The sequence below is a fragment of the Osmia lignaria genome, chromosome 12, assembly GCF_051020975.1.
Source record: "Osmia lignaria lignaria isolate PbOS001 chromosome 12, iyOsmLign1, whole genome shotgun sequence".
Lineage (NCBI taxonomy): Eukaryota > Metazoa > Arthropoda > Insecta > Hymenoptera > Megachilidae > Osmia > Osmia lignaria.
Window position 1 is genome coordinate 10,498,366 of NC_135043.1, and position 15,563 is coordinate 10,513,928.

Below are 15,563 nucleotides of genomic sequence, written 5' to 3' on the forward strand. Positions count from 1 at the left end.
CGGAAAATCGACTTCTCTCATTGTTCGAATGAATTTTTCTACGACCGGAAAGTGTGTTATTGTTCGCGTGAGTCAACGAAACGTTGAAAATCCTTTTTCAACAGACAATTTCCACCCATTTTCCTGATAATTATTCCTGAGGAATAACTAATTTAAAATTATATTTAATTTTAATAAATAATTGATATAAGCGGGGTTGCTTGTAATTAGTTACCGGAGCAAGAATCAATGCGAACGACAGAAACGTTATCAAGGAACGATCAGTGGGTAAAAAGGACGGGATTTGAACGCGTAGCTCGTTCCACAACGCAAGCTCGAAAACTCCATTACGTGAAATTTCCTTGAACGACGGACCAGCATCGGCAAAGTAACTCGGCCGTTGTTCCCGTTAATAATTATCGATCGTTCGTGTCAGAAGTTAAACGAGTAGCCGGCGAAGTTCCCTTTGTGAGCTGCACCCGTGCTCGGCCAATCGGATCAGCCCGATTGCACACCCCTTTCGTGCCACGATGAATATTTATTTGCTCGAACAACAGTTCGATTCACTCGCGCGTTATCTTCTTCCCTCGGCTCCAGAACGATTAATCCTACCCTCGCGATACCGCACGAGTTTCGCTAGGAATCTGCCACCGGGATATCTCTCGAATAACGAAATTTCATTTTTCCATCTTCCTTCTTCTTTTTTTTTTTTTTTCTCTTCTCCCCCTAGCCCGTACGTGCCGTTTAACGAGCAAGGGAAATATTAATTTTCCGCCGGATGAAAGGCTCGCTTTGTGCAAGCGTTGAATAACAGAAACCGAGCTTCGGATAGATTCAGTTTTCTACCTCCGGTTTTTCGGACCGGACGAACGGATTTGAAATTGCAAACGAGTCAACGCAGAGAGCAACCTGCAATTTTCTACATTCTATTTTTTAATCTAAACGAAATTGAACGTTCCACAAATATTTGCCGACATCTGATACTTTCCGACGAATAAAAATTCAATATAATTGAAAGACAGATGATTTCCCACGGAATTCATTAGCGATAGCTGGCTTTTGGTGAGAAAGAAACGAACCAGGTTCGTTTGGTTGCTGGTTTAGAATCGTCAAACGTAACCGACTCTCACAGGAAGGTAATATCCACGGATGACCTGACGGCGAAGGATTCGCTTGATATCTGGACGAGGAAGAGAGAGAGAGAGAGAGAGAGAGAAATATTCGTGGTCGGTGCTTTGAAGGTTTGCAAGTCTATTACGATCAAGAACCGGCGAGCGGAAGGCAAACTCCCTAAGTTTCCGCTCGTATCTCGTTGTTCCCGCACGAAAAGTCCCTGACTCGATGCACCTGGCCCTTTCCACACCGCAGAATTGATCCTGCTACCAAATATCCACCAGAGTCCCTGCGTTATTAGTTGCTTCCGCGGGGACATCGATTTCTCTCCGGTGTATTTTCGGCGCAGCTAGCTACACCGGTATTGCGACTCGTTTATCACACCACTGCTCGCTTCACTTCACTTTGGCCCGGGTTAAACTATTCCCTTTCTTTTGTATATTTCAGTAATATTTTTCTCCTTTACAAATGGCGCGAGCCCCTGGCACGATTCCGATAACTTGGGCCCCTTGATTTCACCATGGTTTCTGATAGTACTTTTTGGGATTGTTTAGCATAAAAGAATCTAACGAAGCCTCGCGATAGAATCCTCTTATCGATCAACGAAAGCGTCGAAAGGAAGGGAAGAAAAATAAATCCTGAAGGTTCGAGCAAATCCATCGACATGGGTTCGTCTTCGGGCATACAATGAAATTCGTGCATTTTCAAAAACCTCCTTTTCTTCACGTCGATTCCGTCAACATCGTTGACGTTGACTAACGAGCTCCCATCTATCCTCCAATTCAGAAGCAGTAGCAGAGATCCTGAATTCTGCCCCGAATTGTCTTCTTCCATTCACCTTAGACGGAGGAAGAAAAATAGGCGAGGATAACACGAGAATAACGTATGCTAATTCCTCTTTGGATCTCTGCCACGTAACGTGAAATCATCCCTTCTTCGACTACGAATGCATCGTTACTTTCCTCATTGAATTTCTAATTCCACCTCTCTTCCATCCCATTCCATTCAAAGTTCGTTTGTTTACTTTAATAAAAATCCTGATCCGATATGAAAACGTGTTAATTTACTTTCTCGCCTTCGATGGGATCCTTTGTTCAGCTCGTTTCTTTCAGCTCGCCCTGCTGACACGATTTGCAAACTCGCCCGTCTACCTTGAGTGGAAAAGCGGCTGCGTCTCTGTTGATGAATTGATTTTCCTTCCGAAAGACGCGATAACAAGTACGAGATTGCAACAGCCACGTCGCTCCACCGCCTTGTTGCGAATATCGATAAACGACGTTGACGAGGAAACTAAGAGAGCGCCTCTAGCGATCAACTTTACCGAGCAACATTCCTCCTAATTTCCTCTTTCCGCGAACGCCTTGTCACACGTCACTTCTCAGATCGGATGAAATTCAAAAATTTTATCGTTATCACTCGAGACGGTTTACTTTCGAAATTTTTCTTTGATATATCACCCCGGTTTGATGTAATTACCGGCTCGGCTATCGTTCGATAATAAAAACTCGAAGGCTCGAAAAATTTCATACGATCTCGAATAATGTTCCGAAACGGAGGTTTTATTCTCGCCAACGAATTCAAACGATCCTCGTAAAAATCGAGCAAACGTCAATGCGGGGGCTTTTCCAATTCGGCAAATATTTGTTTATACGCGAAATTCGACCCCCGCGCCTAGATCCTCGGTGTAAACGAAAATATTGTATCTACCGGTGAAACCGATCGGAAAGCTCGACGAACGTTATCCATAAAAATGGAGAAACAAGGAGATTGTTGTTCCATCGTAGAAATATTTGATGGGAGTAATAAAAATTCGATGGAACAGAATGAAACGTCGTGCTTCTCGAAAATTGATCGTCTTCGGGAGCTGTCCACGGTAATCTCGCGCGCCCTGTTTCACTTTTTCGATGAATATCTTCTGCTCTATTTGCGTCGACGCGTTAAAATTCGAATTACTTTTTACCTGGAAGCGCGCTTTACGCGAAATGGAACTCGGTGTACCGAATATTCTACCGAACAATCGCGAGAAAGCCGGTTGTTTCGCTCGTGTGCATTCTTTCGGAGTCGCGGCGATGTAAGAGAGAAGCGTTATTAACGAAACGATCCAACGTCTGCCGTTTCCTTTCCTCGGAGACAAGGATCTTTCCGGGGTAAAAGTAGGTCGAACCTTCGAGCCGGAAAAGCATGGAAGATACGCTCGACGATCTTTCCTCGTCTTTCCTGACCGTCTGTGAAGGTGAATCATGACTCTTTCGGGATCGCGTCGATTTCATCCACCCTCTCCATGGTCCGTGAAAAAAGAAAAACGTTGGATAACCATCGTTCGATCTAAACTTATCGCGAAAACAACGTTTGCCTCTGTGAAAAGGATATTTTTGAAATTTTCTTCTCTCAATGCTGCATCATCAACCGTGTTTCTTTTTATTTCCCCGGTTCGCAATTCTGTCCGGGGCGGAAACAACACGTATACATCTGATCCAGGAACGTGTCCGAACCGTGGAACATCGAAGGGGGATGTTAACGCGATCGCCAGCCAGGGCGTTCCAAACGTGGCAAAGTTTCTTCCGCAAAAAGCATCGCGACGCGACGGAGGATGCTCGTAAATCTTTCATCGTTCGCATGGAAACTCTGGAACGCAGCAACCCCTTCTCGATACCTCTTGGGGATGCAACGTGACCGCGATGGGTCCAGGGATTTCGGGCATCGATTCAATTCCGGAACGCAAATCGGATAGCCGTCAGGATTTGAAACAGAACCGCAAGTGCAGGTTTGCTTGCCCTCCCTCCCTCCCTCCCTCCATGTTCTTGTCAGCATGTTGACGTATCGCCATGGTGTAGGAAGCATGCCGGATATGCAAACGGCATTCGCGACGTGCATTTTCCAACGGACGTTCGTCGTTGGCTGAACGTGGAAACGGATTTCTCACCCGCCCCTTCTATTCTTCAGCTTCGAGAGGAGTGGGTTAAATAAATTGGAAAATTTTATTCGAAAAGTAAATTCTGAAATTCAGCGACCCCTGATAATAAGTTCGCGATACGGGACGTTTATGTCCCGGCAGTAAAGTTTCGCGGAATTTCCTCCGATACAGAAGCGAATAGTTGGCTGCTTTGAAATAGAACAGACTATACGAGACTCGTTGTCCAAAAGGAGGCGCGTTTCTCGTATTTCCACGGAGAGTTCCTTTCATACAATATTACTGGAGAGACTATGTTCCATTCGTCGTTGAAATACGATGGGACGAAAGTAATTCCTCTTTCATCCTGGTTTGTGCTCGAATAATTGAAAGGAATTGCCTTTCGAGAGAGGGGTGAAAAATAAAAGAGCGGTAATACTTTGAACGTGGCGTTCTTACGGCAACACACCCTGTTTGTCAAACATCCTAGCAGGCGGCTGAAATATCCGCAGATTTCCTAGGGGAATTCGTCCGGCAAACAACTTCGGCTTCCGTGGCTCCTTTAAAACAGCTTTCGCGACGAAAACTTCCCGGCAACTCGCCCTTGCTCGAGATGGGACGAATAAAAATTTTTCAATGCATCGTTTACTTCTTCGAAAGGTAAATATGCATAAAGGGTCACGCATCTCCGATTGAAACGCCACCCCGACCTACCGCGCGGAGGGGAGCGCCCTGAGCAACTACCCGCAAGAAAATAGCGACCTCGAGGTCTGTGATGTGCGTGTGTTTATACAGTTTAGCCTTGAACTTGTAGAAAGAGGTTGAAACACGGTTAATGCAACACACGAGGCAAAAGATAATGGGTGCGCTTCTGTTTCGCGGTGATTTTTTTTTTTCCCCCTCCCCCGGTTAATAAGATGAAATTATATTTTACCACCGACGTTGGGAAAAAGGGTGAAGGTCAGGCTGGTGCGCAAATGCAAATGGTATGCAAATAACCTGAGCGGAAATAGCTGCGGCTGTGGGCTTCGCTTTGAACAGGTGACATCTCTCTGGCTCTCTTCTTTCCCATCCAAAGTGCTATCCATCTGTCTGGGAGGAAAGCTCTTTATCTTCGGGTAAGAGACGAGCAAGACGAGGAAACGAAAATGTTAATGTATCTTTCAGTGTGCTCGGAATAATTTCACCCTCGCCTTTTGCTATTTACTGCTAATTTCTCGCTACAAAACCGACGGACCTACGGAAGACACCGTCGCTTTCCACCGTACACAATCTTCTCTTCCTTCCATTTTATTTGCAATCATTTTAATGCTCTCCCTTTTCTTAACGTTCCGCGTCTCGAGATACGGTTAAAGCAAGGGAAGAGCAGATGGAAGAAACGAAGGAGAGCTAATGCATCTTTAATGGCGCTTTGTAACGCACCGGAGAGGGAAAAGTTTTTCGCTCCAACCGAGTCGCCGCAGACATTTTTATGACTGTATCTCGTGGAAAGTCTTCAACATCATCTCGCGGAGGATTATACACGTGTAGCCCCCCGTTGTAGCCTGAACAACGCCTTGGGGGATTTTTTTTTCGTTATCTCTTTACAAGGGGAAGCAATTACGGAGAGACCCCCGACCGTGTGGAAATTGTGGTTATTTATTTCCTCGAGAATACCCTACACAAGTTTTTTAATCCTCTTAAAACAGACACTCGTTTTATATTTTGAATTATGGACAATTTAACTTTCTTTTTCTATTCTAGCTCCAAGGGTGAAGAAAATTCGATGATCGAAATAGGGATTGAAATAGCTTCTCTACAGATACAAAGGATCCGTCCGGATAGTCGACGCACGATATTTAACCTTCCACCTTAGGGATTTAAGACTTTCAATACTCCTTTCAGCAAAGTGTCAAGGCGGTGACTTAGAAATTTTTCACTTACTCAACTCACTTTTCCTTTACCATGTTTCCCTATAGATACGGGATACCCGTTCGCAGTGTCAGCGACGCTCCATATTTCACAGAGGAATTTCCCTTCGGATTGTCGATCCATTCGCATTCTGCTTCTCTACAATCGGTTCCCTTTTCCTTCTGTCAGCTCGGTTATCGTCCTCTTTCCACCTCTACCAAGAGATTGACCCTTTTTAATAATGCACACCGGGACTCGTCCTCGTTCCTTCGTCCGACTTCACCAACCGACTTCAGGGAGAGAAGTTGCCTCTGGTTCGATACCGTCCCAAGGCGTCGTCCTCCCCTTTTCAGACCGTTAATACCCTTTACAAGCCGAGAATTCACTTCGACCAGACCGATTACAACCTCCTAACTTATTCGAACTTGCGGTAACTTTCGTTAACTTGAAATTTCTACAGGAAAATTACTCCGTCCATGACTGAACGCCCTTCCGTGATAAGTACGTTACAGAAAATTGATATTTTACGTGAATTTCTTGTCAGAAACGCGATGAAAATAGCAAATTACGCGAAACGGGTTGAAAGGTGCTATTCGAAAGACAAAAAGCACCGTGAGATTCTTAATCGCGTTTCATCCATTTCGCGGACGCAAGCGGAAAAATTCATTCCACGTTCTTTTCGCGCGAAGAAAAAGCAACGACCAATGGAACAAGAGCTAACGAACCGTCGCGTCCGATGGAAAAAACGATCGATCGATAATCAATTATCGGTTCTTCCTGTAATCAGTCCAATAACGAATAACGAGTAAGCTAAGATAGCTTTCAAATATTGTAAAGAACAAGATAACGCAAAACTTGTTTTATCTGAAAGAATATACAAATATTTGGAACCTAACAATTTCAATTTCAATTTCAACAAATCATATCCGTTATTCTCTGTAAACCTTCGTCGACGGATTACAAGTGACAAAAAGATCAGACCTTCCAGAAGAAGAAACAATATGCGAGACACGGGGTACAAGAAACTCCTCCGTAAATCAGCGAATTTACTATAGGGACAAAAAGAAGACACAGCAGCGTGCAAAGGACACGGATTTCTTGTCGGTAAGGAGTTTGCTAACGAAGCGGACTAGTTTCCTCGAATCGTCTCGAAAAGCAACGTTTCACCCGACACGAAAGCTTGCCAACTGTCGAGCACAAAGAGCCTTGTAAACAAGCTTCATTCATTTGCTACGTCATTTTCTTGCCTGATAAATACTCTGCTTGTCACCAGGAACGAGTACTAACAAACTTCGATTTCTATTTAACCAGTCAACTGCGTTCGACGTGTACGTCTTAGATTGATTTTAATTACGTACCCCTACGTTAATTCCGCAGTTAATCGGTTGAATCAAAATTGCATCTGGCACGATCACCGTGAAATAAATACGGGACTCGTGTATACACAGAGTGCGGAGCAACAGAGAGAGGATCATGAAATTTACATTCGCAAACTATTTCCTCGTATATTTGCCGAGCTTTCCAGGTCATCGAGTTTGCAGAATCGATGTTCCCACCGATTCCGACGTCCACGCTTTCGTTCTATCGAAACATCGAAAAAATCTTCCTGTCATGTCGGGATCCTTTAGGGACGATGAAACGACGCGTCTTCCAACGGATTCAACCCCCGACAGTCTTTCTCCTCGACGAACACCTATTTCGAGGGATTCGATGTTCACGGTGAAAGAAAAAAGCGATCACCGTGAAACGAGGAGACAGAGAAGCATGAAAATGAACCGAGACTGTCGCGACTTTTGCCATTTTGCTAGCGCGCAGCAACAGGTATTCTCGTTTCAAAAGAAACAGAGAAGAGCATCGATAATTGCCGATACTCGAATACGTTGGCAACCGAGTTTACGAGAAATCGTAACGGCCCGAAATGATCTTCAGATATGAACCGGCTCGTTCGAAACGAATTAATACGTTTATGTAACCTGTTGATTTCCCTGATTTTCCTATTGATTTCAAATGCATCCACTATCGTTGTGCAGAAAATAAACATTCGTTTATTGTTTGGTATGTATCATCTTACCCGACTGGCGGAAATTTCGATTCGACGATATTTTCTAACACCTGCGAGCAGTTATCATGAAATACAGTTAACGATGCAATTAACTGTAATTGCACGGAAAATGCGTGCCCGGCCACAATCGAACCGGATAACCGTGTTACGTGCACGAGGAAAATTGTGTTTCCGCTGTTGGAATTTCCATCTGATCATATAATTCGAGTTGTTTAATTAACACCTGTCTCGCGATGTTTCCGATCGAATCCTTTCGCGAATTGGCTAGAAATATTTTATCAACACCCGTTCGCGACTCGAGCTTTTGAAAAATGATATTCGTCAGTCACGCTTCGTCAGTAGAGCAGCTAATTCATCATATCTCGAATATAGCACCTTCGAGAGTGTACGTGTACCATACACGTTAAGTACGAACAGATAACGCGACGACAGGAATTGAAGAAAGTTTCGTAACGATACAGTTTGAATGATGAAGCCTGTTCCGGAGATCAACGTTGATTTATGATAATCCGTTAAAGATGCTACGCTTATGATACACCCTCGTGATTCATTACACCGTACCGTACATTATTGTACGCATGCTCTTGTTTCCAGTGAAATGGAAAGAGCAATGAAAGTCAATCGTTCGGCGCCAAGCAGCCACTTTATAAAACGTCAATTTCCCTTCGATCTCATTACTTTCTGTCGATCCATCTTATTCCTCTTCTTCTTCTTCTTCTTCTTTGGTTCTATATACAAGCTAGGTGTAGTGGAAATTCGGGTTCTTCCAAAAGTATTATATTCAGAAAAGAAGAGCGATCGATCAGAGCGCTGGAATTTACGCGAAGGATTCGGTTTGCGGTTGAAGTTCATGTGTCAAACGGAATTGCCTAAATCGAGGATCGTAACGTACCGAAGACGTAACAATCTGGAACGGGGTTAAGCGTTCCATTTCCGGACGACGCGATGTGTAACTCACCTAAACCCGCGCCACCGGCTTCATTAAGCGCTCTTGTAACTAGAAGTTAGTTACTTGGCAATATGAAAATTCGGGAACGAATTTGCTCGTGGGTTAAATTAAACCAGACGTTTGCTAGAATTATTGCGAGTCCGTGGACGAAATAAGCGGTGCGATCTTACTTTTCGGAAAGTCGACGATGCACTTGGTAAAAAAGTATAATAAAATGACAAAACATTGATGCTACCTATTTCCTAGGAGTATGATACGCATTTTATCATAAATACAGATCTAATTATCCGTTCTCAAGGCAACCTGTATATCGGAGATTCGGTACAACGAAGGTAAGTTCCATCAGCGAGAACATGTCCCGAGATTAACACGGCCGGGAAAGGTAGTGGTATTTGGAAGCGGGTAATTGGAACAAGACATTGTCATTAAAGGAGGAACACGATCATCGATTTACTATACCGACTTAACGCACGCCATAGCGAAATTTACATCCTCAGGATTTCCATGATTTCCATGATTTTTCATCGTATTTCCCGGATACTCTCGCGTTGTAAAACAAGAATTATCACAGAACTTTCAACCGGATTATTTTGTAGATTTCTACCGAGTTATGAAACGGATTCGTCTGATAATCGGCTTTAAAGAGAGGATTGCTCTTTCAATTAGCTTCGCAAAGCTTTCGAGAGAAGTATTAGTGGAGATTCGAAAGGGAATTCTCTTGAAAAAGAGAAATTCTATTTTCAATATTTCGAGAGAACTTTATATATTACCTTTGACTTCGTTAAAGTTTCATGGAACACGACGGGTCGAATAATTATGAAGCAGCCGTTCGATGGAACGTCTGATTATTACGGGATGCGAACTGAATCTTGCTTAATTATGTAGTCCGGAAGTCTGCTCTCGGGAGGAGCAAGCCGATTTCCGAAGCGTCAAGCGACTCGCTGCTAAAACGACCGATGCATTCTAAGCAGTTGTTTGCTCAACGATCGCTCATCGTGCAACAAGTACTCACAGTCGGCCGAAATTTTCACTGAAATTCACGAAATTTCGCCTTGTCCCACGGATATTTGCTCTCCACTTTGACTTTTAAACAAAGCAACATAGTAGATAGAAGAAGAGAAAAATTTTTATTTCCTTTCATTGCAGAATGTCGATGAAAGGAACGGCAATCGCATCGAATGATTGGAAGTTGTTGCTCGCCGATGATAAAACCGCTTCGAACAGCCATATTTTTAGGGCAATTGATACGAAGGGGAAGTTTTCGAACGACCCCTTCGAGACTTGTTGCTCTGTTAATCGCTAAAAATACTCTCGGCTTCTTGTCTCGCTCCTTTCCACCACGATAACCTTCGTTTCAACGAACTTTCTTCCTATCATCGATTTCTAACCCTTTCCCTTCTGACGTCCATGATTTCGAAATCAAGCGTTAAACAGGCTGATGTTTATTTTAACCCTCGAGATTTCTAAAGTTGTTAAGATAAGAATACGTTCATACCACTGGATAAAGAAAGTCAAGAGTACTTTCCCCTGTTTCTACCTCGTTTCTTTTCTTGTTATCCTTGCAAAAATTCTGCGACACTGGAAGGGTAGAAAAAGTTTCTTCGAAAAGCATCGAACACTGCGTCGAGAATCATTGACTCGATAAATAAAACAGTTTCAAAATTAGTTCCCTTCGTTTCTGCCGGTGTTCGCTTTTCTTTTTTGCAAATCAACTCGACCGAAACTTTAATTAAACCGCTTTGTTAGTCAGACGGAGTTAGATGAGCTTCGGTAATTTTGATAGGGCCGAGCGAAACATAATTCAACGAGTTAAAGGGTTCCAAAACTTTTACGACCTCGAAACTTTATCCGTCGTATTTGTCGTAATGCTTTTTCATTTTCCTCGAACCTTATTTCTTTTTCTATTTCGATAATGATCGGCAATAAAGCGGGAAGAAGCTATCGCGGATGATCGTCGCGTTCGTGATGGCAGGGGAATGTCTTCGTGGGGTGCGATAAAAAAGCCCGTGTGTCGATAAAATGAGCGACGAGACAGGAATATTCACCGATTCGTTATGTCTTCTCTTCGGTAAGAGGCTTTCCCGAATTACCCTTCGAGAGTAAGAAACAAAAGGTGCCGTTTAACGGGGTAAAAAATAAAAGTGAATATCGAGCCTCCGGTAGAATGATTTACGGTGCTTCAGGGCCGGGGGGCGAACGCCGTGTCGCGTACGAAATTCGGGAATTTACTCTGGTCCCACGAGCCTCGGGGGAATTTCATTTCTGAGAAGTAACGGCCACGGAATTACGAGGAGCAAACTAATTATCCGACCCGACGACTACGCTTTCCGCTATGTAAATACAAAGTATCCGACTGGAACACCGACGAATTTCCTTTTTCACCAAACTTTTCCAAATTTCCATATTTCCCCTTCGAGTTTCTCACGCTCGAAAAGCTTCGACATCCGGACACTACGAACTTCCTGTTTACTCTTGGGATAACTGACGACTGTGCCCGGTGAAATTTTGCAGTTTAAAAAAAGTATGATAAGTTAAAGGGTTAAATAGGGTGAAAATTGAAAGATCGATTGCATCGTTTGTTTTTACGATGTTCAACCACGATGATACGGATCGATGCGAATCAATCTTCCTGTCCGCGAGATAGTCATTCGATGATGTTACCCGAACGAATCGGACGGTCGTTAATCATAATTCCGATGAAACGGAATCCATAAATCATCAGGATTTTTCGTCGACGCATCAATGAAAAAGTCTGCTCGCCCGTTTCTCGGAAAACCCCGTTCAACGAACGTCTGCTTTTGGCTAATAAACGAGGAAGGAGTTATTTCTAATCATTTTCTTTGTTAGAACTTTTCTTCTTTTTGTTATCGGTAGCCCTGATTAGGTTGGCAAAAGTAAAAGAAGCAAAGGAAGAATCTAAATGAGAAACGGGTTAAATTAGTATATTAATAAACTTTGTTCGAGTATGGCAGCCGCAAAGGGATGGACTTTCATGGGTTACAGTCGTTTATACAGAAATGATTAAACTCTATGGTGATATTCGGAGAAGAAACTCGGGGGCTCGGTATCATCTTTATCGGAAACGTCGTAAAATTTCTGCTGATCCGAATCGAACAGAACAGAAGAGAAATCGAACAGAGTTTCCTAAACTTGCTATTTTTCCGTTCAATCCGTTCCGCAATTCAAGATGGGTGGTGCAAAGCAATAAATCTCGGCGAAGGTGGAAAGAAGAAGAAGAAGGAAGGAATCGAGTTGATTGGCGAGGGTTAACGTAAAGCTAGTTCCAGGTGATACGTGTCGGGAATACGATTTAACGTAACGATAAAATAACTTAGTGAGCTTTATATCCCGTCAAAAGTGTCGATTACTTCTATTACGAGAAACTAAAATGGCTCTTGGGACAGCAGGAAATTAACAGCTAGCGAAAGCTATAAGAAAATGTAGTTATACGAGAGGAATAAATAACGTTTCTCAAAACTTTCAACGCGAACGAAATTCAAAACCTAGTTAAACTTTTCTTTAACCCGGTGCTAAGGGACATTTTCAAAAAAATTCTCTCGATAATTTAACTGATTTATTATTCTACGGGACAGTTTCGAAGAAGAGATACGGCTCTCACTTGCGAAACTGCCGCGTCTGCTCTTTTTCCACAATTTTCTTATCCGGCCGACTAATAACCGTGGCGTCGGGACGTGGAAATTTATAGCGATCGTTAACTCGTGCATATTCGCTACGTTAGAATACAATTCCACGCAGGGGCAATTCCACTTTTCCAAAAGTGGAAAAGCCTCGGATCTCTCGACCTACAATTTCTATCATATTTTTCGGTGAACCGAAAAATAAATCGAGAAAGGTTCCACTGCGTTGCTAAGACAGCAGGGTAAATTTATACAAGGAGTTAAGAATATTTTCTCATTCAAGATTTCCTCCTTATCGTATATCCGAGGAACACGATTCCGTATTTGCGATTACCGTGTATCATGGCATCGTAATAGGTTCCCTAGATACCGCTTGTTCAAACAGCCTAGTTAGACGCAGTACGAATGACAGTAAACAGGCAATGACAGTGCTACAAGTCATTGATCCTGTTTACAAATATAAACGGAGCAGCTTTGTACAGCCTGGAAGCCGTTCGGTTCACTCTCCGTTAGTCAAATAAACGCGTACGCGAGGAAACTTCAGCGTCGCTTTACGCGGATGCTTTTCCTTTTACCAACTTTACGTGTTTGGAAAAATCCCTGTTCCTAGGGTATTCGGAATCACAGCGAAAAGTTTCCAAAGCTTGAAACTTTCGAGAACCCCGACACTTTGTGGAACAGCTGCACACCTCTATGATTCTTGCCACCGAGGATCCTTGAAAACGAAACGCTCAATGAAAACTTTCGATCCTTCCTTTTTTTTTTTTTATTTTTTGCAAACTTTGTACCGAGATTTTCGAAACACCTTGACCGAGAGAAATTGATATCTACGCCTTGAGTAATTATAATATAGCGTTTGAAGAATTAAACCAATCAAATATGCTATAAACTTCGACATACTTGTTGAACGTAGAGAACTGGTATTTTAATACTAGAACTACGAAACCAGTCAAAATGATTGGCTTTCAGTTTCTTATTTCAAATTATAAAGTTCTAGTGTTAAATACTTGTTAAACTCGAAAAAATAGCTTGGAAATTCCAGGAGTTTATTTCCATATCAATGGGCTAGATGAAAGAAAACCCTGGGTGAGATCCCTCGAGGATTACCATAAATATTAGGGGTGTAGTTCGAGGTTGAGGTGTAAACGAGCTTTTCTAAGGTGGAGTGAAATTTTCTTTTCGCGAAAATTCGCAAATTAGATTTCGCTAGATACGGTTAGTCCTGATTTTACAGTAAACGTCAACGTGGTAATTAAAGCAGACCAAAGGCTCGATAGGATCGTCGAATGTGCGATGGCTGATTCATTAACGGAATCGTAGATTACCGCGATAATTCCTTTCGGTTCCGTTGAATTTCGACGAATTACCGGCCAGTCAATGTATTAACAAACGTCATCGCGTAGCTCATTAGTCGTATCGTGAATAATCTTTCACGGTTCGCGACGCTACGAATCTATTTATACGGAATTATGTGGGTGGCGTCAATGTTCAGCGTCCCTCTGACGCACCGTCGCGCGATCGAACTTTTATCGATACTACGGATCGAACGTGATGCCAACTGATTAACAATCGCCGTTCAACATAGATAAACAAAAGATTTCAATATACGAGTATATTGAATAGTATAAATATTTTCTAGAACACGAATGACCGTTTAAATATTTACAGATATACACTTTACGAAGGTGAAGAACATTTTAATTGCAAAAGTGAAAACGAGAGTAAATTACTAGGACGAGCTATAATTGAACACACGGTCGTTTAATTGTTCTTACTTTCGAAGTACGCTCGATCAATTATAGTTTTGAATTCAAAGGTGTAACTTTCATTCCACACAGCAATCGAGTTAATTGGAACGAATCTCTACTAATGAATAAAATGCAATTAGACGGTGTATCGTGCATAAATAAAATTACAAAATTCTTTAAAAAAAAAAAAAAAAAATTAGAGGATAGAGCAAGGTGCCTTTTCAGAAGCTAACTTTAAAATCGAAGAGCAGAGAGTAGTTCACCTGGAAGAGGCCTCACGCCATTACGGTGACGAAAAATTGCTCATTTACCGTGGGAAGTATAAACAAATGAAAAGCCTGTTGCAGCAAATCGAGTCGAATCACGTACCTGTTACACGGCACTCTTCCGATCTGCCGTAAACTGAAGGATTCTTTTCTCCTTGTTTCCGACGCTTCGAGGTTCGTCAATGAGAGGTAAACACGAGCAGAGCGAACGCGTAGGTCGGCCGAACGAACGGAGATTGAAAGGTGAGTTGACCGGTTCGTGGTACGCGGTGCACTGGCGTACCGACGCGTCACGACGCCGCTCTAAACGGACGCCGGCGACTCGTCGCCTCTCGACCCGGCCGTACCAGGCCTTGCACCCTCTTCCGTACTCTTCACCCCTGCCGCGATCGGATACTCCTCCCTCCTCGTCGCGGCGCATGCGCGATACAAAGGGAGCGCAGGTAGGCGCCGCGACGAGCCTGAACCCTCTTTCTTCTAGCACCCTCGGACGTCGTCGCACCTACGCCGCTTCAACTCGCCGGGAAACTGGATGGATGACGTAGGTCGCGGTGTGTGGGTGCACCACCGGCTTCATTGACGCGCCGCGACGTGTAAATTGCACGGGAATTGACGCAACTGTCCGCGTTATGGGGGAAAAATCATGGGGGTGAGTTGATTTCATAATTTTAGCCCCAAGTATGGTGCTCGTTGCAGGAAGGATAGTTTCACACTATCGTTATTATATGGGTACTTTGTTTAATTAATTTCAAGATGGAACGTACAAACAGAGTTGCATAGAATTACAATTGAATTGTCATTACAAAGTAATTGAATTAAATTGTATTCAATTATTTTGTAATTCGAAGTTCAGTTGCTTCGTTCGATTAAATTACAATACAATTTGCAATTCTGCTCTCTTATTCAATTACAGTAAAATATAATTCGTTTTTACAATTAAAATACAATTACAAAGATACCATTTTGAATTTGACAAGAAACATAATCCTAAATAAACGAAAAGACACTCTCTCTTATCCCATATATCA

At 42.8% G+C, this 15,563-nt stretch overlaps 1 protein-coding gene across 2 annotated transcripts in view; it reads right to left on the minus strand.

Moving 5' to 3' along the window:
* Positions 1-15,563, minus strand: part of LOC117610094 (uncharacterized) — a 60,817-nt gene that overhangs the window by 34,507 nt on the left and 10,747 nt on the right. The window contains exon 1 of one of the 2 annotated variants that reach the window (XM_034337061.2): positions 14,639-14,861. The exons of the other annotated variant lie outside the window; for it this stretch is intronic. The gene's annotated coding sequence lies outside the window, so the exon portion shown is untranslated. Of the gene's footprint in view, positions 1-14,638; positions 14,862-15,563 lie in introns of those variants that run through there. 2 annotated transcript variants of the gene reach the window in all.